Here is a 9,387-nt window from a genome sequence, read left to right on the forward strand (position 1 = left end):
GTGATAAAAATACATATTGCTTAACCCCTAGCTAGATGCATGCAAAATTCGCGTCTCCGCGTAATTATTCAAAGACCCTCTCGAGTTCATTGTGCATCACTTAAGTCGTATTTCGGATCCGCCCATCTCTGGGTCTAAGATCTAATATTAACACTTCAAAGTGATCAGCTTATCCGCATTTTAAGCACCGTCTTAAGTGACCAAGTTACGAAGTGATAAAAGATAAAAACACCCAAATATTATATAAACATCCTAAGTTAAACTCACACCCACACCCATACGAGTAATTTAGCTAGACATAATGAAAGTAATTAAAAACATAAAATAATACTGAAATATAAATTGCATTAATATAAAACTAAATTACAAGTACAAGGAAGTAAAAATACTAGAAATTAAAGACATAAATTAAAAAACATTTAAAAAGCATAATATTAATTACTAAAAGAGAAGAGACACACTTAGAGAGTTATGTCTTCAAAATGGTGTTTGGCACACCTCAAAATGGCTCTCCCAAGCCTCTTCATATAGGAGAGAGGAATGGGGGCAAGGACAACCAATCATTACCCAAGGGTAATTAGTACAAAGTTAAGAAAATACAAAAGAACATAAAATAGAAGAAGGAAGACAACTCATAAACAGCTGTAGAAAATATCTGAGGAATCTTTAAGCTGCACGTTTCCCAAGAAGCTGTAACAAGATTGGTAGACTTCCCACAGTGGTGCCACAGTGGGCAGTGCTGTCAGAAAAATACAAGTTTTTGGAATAATACCTCTTCTTTTGTGTTTCATCATCTTTTTAAAACTTTTTGGAATAAAGGATAAAAACAAGAAAATTTGGTATTTAAAAATAACAAAAAGGGAGGAAATAAATAGGAAATAACTCTTAAAAATAAAGAGTTATCAGTAAGTGTTTATCGGTAAAATTTAAAACTATCAGTCATTTACCGGGTAAGATTTTAGTCCAACAAAAAACGGTATCGTATGCAACAATTAACCTGGTAACTGCTAATCATGGTAAGAGTCGTCGTCGTCACTTTACCGGGTAAGATTCTCAGTCCTTACCTTCGTTCTTATCGGGTAAGATTATTGGTCTTTGTCATATTGATTCGATAAGGTAATGTGACTTGGTAAGCGCTTACTCGTTTAAGGGTTTGGTAAACGGCCCCTAAGTATTTTATCGACAAGGATATTGCAAAACCACATTACATGTAATCAACCTAGCAAACATAACACCGTTGTTTGTCCTCATGATTGGTCAGATCAATGTTTTTTAATATTTTTTAAATAACATAAAAACTTGTATAAAAATGAATAATCTATGCAGACAAATTCTAAATTGACCAGTTGTAGGGAGAGGGATGGGAGATGGAAAGGTGGAGGTAGAGGGTCGATTAGCAAAGGGTTATAGAGCTGACATTTGGATTGTGTCCTAGAATAGTTAGAGGTTACACTTTGTTAAGCTATTTAGTTTTTGGTACTTTAAGTGGGATCATGCTGACAAGAAGGTAGAATTCGACATTTGGGAATCAAATGATATCTTGGAATGACATGTTCAAATATGTTGGCTTCATGATTCAGAAGGAGAGAAAGGTCGAAGATGATGTAACACATATAATAAAGGCATGGTGGTTAAAGTAGAAAGTTGCCACAAGAGTTTTTTTGCAACATGAAATTCCCACTGAAATTAAGAGGAAATTCTTACATGGTGCATTTGTGCCTATCGAACCAGCAATGATGTATAGCTTCGAGTGTTAGGCGATGAGGAAGGCACAAGAGAGAAAGTTAAGAGTTGTATAAATGATGATGCTCAAGTATGTGGTCCGACCAAGTTAGATATGGTACTAAACAAGGTATTTTGTGTAGAGTTCGAGGTGCTCCGATCACACATACAGAGAGATAGGGAGAATATTTTGGAGATCTGAATACATCTGCAAGAGGCCAATTATGACAACATTAGTGAGGATGATAAAGAATATGGAAGTGGAGGGGTGAGTGAAGGAACATAACCTCTGATAAAGAGTTTGATAAATGCATAATTTAACATATTTGGATCACTTTTTACAATATTTGCCTTTATTTTATTTTCCCAAATATAAAAACAGATTTTTTCTTCTTATTTTACCTTTCATTAAGCCTAGAGCTAAAATAAAGATGTGGTCTTGATTAAGCTTAATTTGGCAAAGTTAGTGATATTTTGATTGCTGTAACAGGGTTGTCACAACAAGAAGCACCAGGGGATGACAGAACTTCACAATCTTTTTGTTGACTTTTGGTGATCTTATACATTCTTAGAAGCAAAAGATGGAGAAAGTAGATAAAGCATGTAACTGAAGTCGGTGAATGTGTGAAAGATAAGGGATGACTCTAGAATTGAATATAATATTACTCCTATATTATCCTTTGGATATTATGTCTTTTGTCATAAGTATTTATTTTGTCAAAACTAGTGTTCTCCCTCTAAGTATAAATAGGGAGGCATTTCATCCTTCATTTTGCTCATAGAGCTCAATAGTTCAAAACTTGTTTCCTTTCAAGATCTAAATCAAGGTCAGTGATGAATCTTTTGGTACTTTTTATCTTCTGTAGCTTGTTGTGTAACATCCTAAGTTTTATTAATCTGAATGATATGTGGGTTGTTAGAACCGTGCGAGTCATATATCCGGGCGGGTTTACCCGTGAGTCAAATATTCAGGCGGGTTTATGTACTTTGTATATCCGAGCGGGTTCACACGTGAGTTTAGCCTTGTATAAACCCGCATTAGGGTTATTTTTGGGATGCAGGTGACTTTTCATATGGGTTTAGCAACGTATAAACTCGCATTCTTGCCCAGATCAGTTTAAAGCCAATTAGGATTTCTCATACTCTCACCCAAACACTTCTCCTCCACCATTTTCTCTCAAATTTGAGTTCTTGGGAAGCTTGAGGTCCAATTTTGGGTCTTGGAAGAGCATTTCTTGGTGATTTCAAGTGTGTTTGATTGAAAGGTAACCTTCGCATCTCTCATCTTTAACAGTTAGGGTTTTTGGGTTCTTTCCATCCTCAACCATTTCCCTCTTTGTGGTGTTTTTGGGTAAGATTGGAAGTAGGAAATGAGTTATTGGGAGCTTCCCATCTTTGATTTGGGAGTCTAGCTTGAAGATCTAAAGTCTTCACCAAAGGAAGCTCGAGATTTGGGATAGAACCTAGATTTAGCATAAATCTAGCTAGATGAATTTAAGTTGCTTTATAAAAACTACGTACATGCCAAAAATGTCTATTTTGATGTATTGAGTTGTTTTCCTTGATATTTTTCAAGTGTGTTTATTTTATGGGATTTTGATCTTTGGTACATTTGATTTTAGAAATCTTAAGAAAATCCTTATATTTGGGGGTTTTGGATATTTGATAAACAAATCATAAGAGTGTGTTATTTTGATGGTCTATTGTATAAAATGGGATTATTTGATAATGATGCATTTGTAGAGTATGAGGTCTTATAAACACTAGGAAAATGCAAGCAAAAGTGGTATGGGGTATTTAAGAAATATAAATTATGTGTTTTTATGTGGAAAATGATTTGTCCCAACCAATAGCGGTTTTGGGGTTAATCATACTTTTGGAGCATGTGGTGTTATTGGCTTGTTTTGGCCCATTTGAGTTTTGAGAACACTTGTCCGATTTAATAGCTCATTGTTGAACTTGGGCAAGATGTGCATGTATTGCATATTTATTTGGGAAATTACATGTTTTCAATTCATGTAATTTAGACTGTAATGCATTGGATCCATGGGTATATGAGTCATTCGTGTTTGATAAATGAGGAGTTTTGATGTCCTCGCTTTGTGACCAATGCTCGTGTAGGAATTATGGTCATCTTGGTCGCGGAGGTGAATTCTTATGAGTCGAACTCTGAGACCGTGAGTATTATGTTTTTTATGAGTTAACCCTTATGCATGAGGGTTAAATGTTTTGTGTTATCAAGTAGGAAGCTTAATGTTCCTATCTTGAATGCTAGTGGTAGACACTAAAGGTTGAATGAAGACTTTGAGGTTGAAACTCAACAAGAGAACACATAGGTACTAAGATTTGGTATCCTTACGGTGATGCTTGGTAGGGAGTGTGCACTAAAGGTATTGTGACCTTGGTGACGCTCGATAATGTGTGCAGTAAAGGTATTGAGGACTTAAGGTGACACTTGGTATAATATGCACTAAAGTCACTAGATCTGAGATACAATTTGATAACGTTGATATGTGGTCTAATTTTATGTTCTGCGCATTTAATGGATACAAGTCTCCCCCATTACCAAAAGGTATTATTTTTGGATAGTGTATCATCCATGTTTTTGGTGTTGTTTTGGGTATGGAGTGTCTTGGTAGCAGAAAATCGTATAGGTCACCTGTATTGCCACAATGGCGGTGCAAGTACACGTCAGATACTATGATCGCTACAAGTAAAAGTGGTAAATTATCGAGATCGTTTCCATGGGACTAGACAACTACTAATTAGAGATCTTTATGAACTTCTGGTGCAAGTTTCGGGTTTTGAGAAAATAATTAATATTTGATGAGATTTTTCGTTATGCTAATTTAATGATTAAAATGAGACAAGTAATTAAAAGAAGAGGGCATAGGTGTAAATATTATCTAAGACATCTGTAGTAACTTCATGGTCAGAAATAAGCACCAGAAAACATTCATAGAATCATTTTCTTTCGAAAGTGAACTCTCACAGAAAATGGTCATGTTTCTCCACAGAGGCACCACTTTTGCCAACTCGAGACTTGCCGATTTAACTAAGTCGACCTCTAAGGATCATAGCTCTATGGTGTGGAAGGATCTATACCCTCAAAAGGTGATAATGACAAGTAAATCATGCAAGTATACATAACTTACAAGTATTGTCCAAATCAAGTAATAATGGTAAGTAATATCAAATATCGTTCCTCAGAGATTTAAATTGAAAAGATAAAGTCAACTTTAAAGTGAGATTTCAAAAAAGGATTTTGGAAGCAATAAATCTTCAGAGAGAAAATATCTTTGTGATAGTTGGTAACCAAATATTAAGATGCAACATTATTCAAAAGATAGTATGGATACAAGATCAGGTTGGATTTCAGCAACGAAGTGAAATGAATATTGCTCTACAAATAGCTCTTTACAACACTACTGGATTGAACGGCCTTCCAAGGAAGTGCAGATTAGACCATCTGTTGGAAGTGTACTTAGTGATGCATCAATCCCAAACTAGTACAAATCTTGCCTTCCTTTCCATATTGTTTTGTAACCAATAAGATTACGGCGACTCTTTTATAGCCTCTATAACACAACTAGTAAAAATATTTGTGGTGTCTTAAAGTTCAACTCATCTGAATAAAATAACATGTGTCAATTTGTCAAAAATTACGAGATGAAATATTAATACCATTTGTGAATAGTAAAATAATTTGCTATTAACGAGCAAATATCAACTAACACTTAGCATAATCTCACAACCTTCACTTACACCCATACTAAGGTATTTATCTTAGCATGACTAAATGCAAGTGCTTAAAAATAAATGACATAAATAGAAATGACTTAATGTAAATGACGTAAAAATAAATCTTGCACGAAAAGTAAAGAAAGCTGGAAAAGTTGTTGTAGCAACAGACAGTAACGAAGAACACTGAAAAATACTTACAAATTAAAAAGTAACAAGGAACCAAAGCTTAGATTAAGCTTTGTTCCTGATGACAGTTGTTCCCAAGGTTACAAACAGTTACAATTTTTACTCTATTTTGTTCAAAGGATTACCCTCACTATTTATACTAGGAAGAGGGAATCAAAACAACAAAAATGGTTATTGCCCGTTGGTTAATAACCAAGGTCAAAAGAAAGATGCTTAAGTACAAGATGCTTAAGGCATCTTGCCGAAGCATCATCTATCTAAATCAGCTTCCAGGAGTACTAGAAGATGCTTCTTCAAAACCTTGACTCTTCACATTTTTCAACGGGATTGAGCATTATGGTGCCAATATCAGCGTCCAGTGTTGCAACAACTTGTACACCTGCTATATCAATGCTTGTGTTAACATTTTACTCACCAAATATATAAGACATTACCATTCCTGCGTCCTAGCTCCACTAAATGTAAAACCATAAGATAAGAATAAAAGCCTCAATATAAGATTGAGAAAGATGTAAAATGAAGTGAAATAAACACATAATTGGGTGCTAAAGTGTATGTTTTTGCACATTTATCACTCTACCAGTATGGAAATAGATATGTACATCTCTTTGTGCCACCAAAACTGAACGACATTTGAACTTTAATTAAAATCATACAAAAACCCGTATCTCTACGTGCTTATAAAATATTCTCTCAATTTTTTGCATCACTCAAGCCGCATTTCCGAATTCGCTCATCTTTGGGTCTAAGATATAATATTTAACACTTACAAGTGAACGATTTTTCCACGTTGAGTTTAAATCTCGACTCAAGTGACCAAGTCTAAGAGTTAGTACAAATGGCAACACCCAAATCGTCTACTAGTCTTAGTTTTGGCTCACATCCACATCTAAGGGAGTGTTTAGCTCATAATAATAAAAAGGTAATGGTAGAAGAAAAAGAATATGTAAAGATTACTTGCATAAACGAAATCGACTAAACTATCACCACTTGTGTCATCATAGTGGTGAAGCTGTTACAAGAAAATAAAATTACAAGGAAATTAAATATAACCAAGACTAAGAATTTAATGAGAGTATGAGAAGTAAATGCTAAGATCTAGGTTTGTGCTTTGCTTATGGAAGTGATGATCTCCAAATGGTAGCCCAAAGCCTCATATTTAGTAATTTTAAAAAGACAAGGTGTGATGTTAACATATCATTAAGAACTTTTTGATGGAGTGTTGAAGCTTCTCTTGACTTTCCCATCTGTCTTCTTCCTCCGTTATTTCTGTGAAAGCTTAGTGTTCTCCTTTCTTTGCTTCAAACATCGGATTTCCATAAATATTGAAGGATTGTCCAAATTGAATCTGCTGGTCTTTGCCACTATGGTGACCAAAGTGGCAATTTTGTTGCACAAAAGTTAGAAAAACCGAAATTTTGCAACGTTGGAAATTCATCATGGTATTAGAACAATTTAGACCAAATGAAGAGGGAAGAAGGAAAAATGGTTTAGAAATTGATAAAAATAAATACGAAAAGATAGGAAATAACTCTAAAACATCGAAAGTTATCATACCCCAAAACTTGAATTGCTACTTCTCCCTAAGTAATAAAAATAAATAAAAAGAAAAAGCTCAAAACAATGATAAATGAGGTTGACGATTTAGATTTTTGCTCTAACAGAAAACTTACACCTATTTTTCCCATGATTCTCGAATCTGTATGAATTAATCACGGTTACCGTCTAGTTTGAATGATGTACAACCTTCTTTCATGTTGTCCATAAGTTGAACTTAATCAGTAAGGCTTGTTTTGGGTTTATGTAAAAGAAAAAGGAAACAATTGGAAAAGACATTTGTTCCATAGAAACAAGTGATGAAATACCAAGGACCATCACAGTCCACTAACCTATGTCAGGGTGGCCACCCATGGCCCCAACTTCAGTACTTCAATGGAGTAAAATGATATGGACGATATTTGAAACTCAACATGCAGGGTCATGGAGGGTTTTCATTTTCTTTTTCTTTTTGCAGGCTTTCGAAGGAGGATAAAGGTGAGAGAGAAAACTTTTCTTGAATGGAAAGATGAAAGTAAAAGGTAAAAGATGGGGGAATAAAAGGTGTTGGTGGTTTTTTTGAGCTTAGTAGGATTCAAGAAGAAAATTGAAGGTTTAAAAAAAGGGATTGATGGTTTTGAAGGTAAATACGATGGAAATTAGAGGGGTTTTAGGGAGACATAAGGAAGACGGGAAAGAAAAAGTGTGATGGGATTAGAGGAAGAGAGTGATGGGAGAGGTAATTATGGTTAGGTTTAGGATGTGAGGTTTACTTTTGGAGTTCTTGGGAAAGGGTTTTGGTTTTAGCTTTGAGAAACCTCTGGTTAATAGAAGAAAAGGATGAAATGATCCTTTAACCTTTGGTTTATGTAAGACAATAGGGGAGGATGGACAAAGACATTGAATATTTTTGTTAATGACTTAAAATATGAGATTTTGGTTGTTGATGTGAACCTTGTTCTCATGATGGAAGAAATCTTTTTTTAAATAAAATACTTTATCAACTCAAAGATTTAAAAATCTCGTCTACATTGGAGTTCCCCATTATGGTGATCAAGGTGGCCACTTTGCATCACTCAAAAATTTCAAGATCCATTCAACAAAAATCAAAAGATGTTAAAAATAAATAAAAAAGAAAGCATATTATTAAGAAGGTTGTTTCTAGCCTTTACGATGGGGCTCAAGAAGAGGGATCAGAGGGCGATGACACACCATTCGACAAAAAACTATTTTTTTTCTTGTGTCTATGGTGGCTCAATCTCACTTCTATCAAACATCGTTTTTTTCAAAAAGAAACAAGCAACTCAGCTCGAATGAAGATCAATATCTTTGGATGTAAAATCACGCCAATCCCCAGCAACGACATGACTTTACAAAGTGGCCAGGTTTTCTACCAAAAACTTGGTAGCGGAAAATCGTATAGGTCCACAAAGTGGCCACATATGTTGCCACAGTGGCGATGCAAGTGCACACCAGACACTATGATTGCTACAAGTAATAAAATGGTAAATCATCGAGATCGTTTCCAGAGGGATTGCATAAATAAGAATTAGAGATCTTTATGAACTTCTAGTGCAAGTTTCGGGTTTTGAGAAAATAATCAATATTTGATGAGATTTGTTGTTATGCTAATTTAATGATTAAAAAGAGATGATTAGTTAAAAGAAGAGAACATGGGTGTGAGCATTGTTTAAGACATTTGTAGTAACCCCATGGTTAGAAATAAGCACCAGAAAACATATATAAGAATCCCTTTTCTCTTGAAAATGAACTCTCACAGAAAGTGGTCACCTTTCTCCACAAAGTTATCACTTTTTCCAACTTGAAACTTACCGATTTAACTAAGTTGACCTCTAAGGATCGTAGCTCTACCAGTATGGAAATAGATATCCAAATCTCTTTGTGATACCAAAATCGACCGACATTTGAGTATTAGTTAAAATCATACAAAAACCCGTATATCTACGTGGTTTATAAAAGACTCTCAAATCTTTGTGCATCACTCAAACCGTATTTTTGGATCATTCTATCTCTGGATCTAAGATATAATATTAACACTTATAAGTGATGGGCTTGTTTGTGTTGAGTTTTATTCTCGATTCAAGTGACCAAGTCTAGGAGTTACAAAAAATGGAAACACCTAAGTATTGCATATTTGTCTTATCACACCCACACCCAGGGGAACGTTTAGCTCATAAT

This window comes from Cynara cardunculus, assembly GCF_001531365.2.
Source record: "Cynara cardunculus var. scolymus isolate 2C chromosome LG 2, CcrdV1, whole genome shotgun sequence".
NCBI lineage: Eukaryota > Viridiplantae > Streptophyta > Magnoliopsida > Asterales > Asteraceae > Cynara > Cynara cardunculus.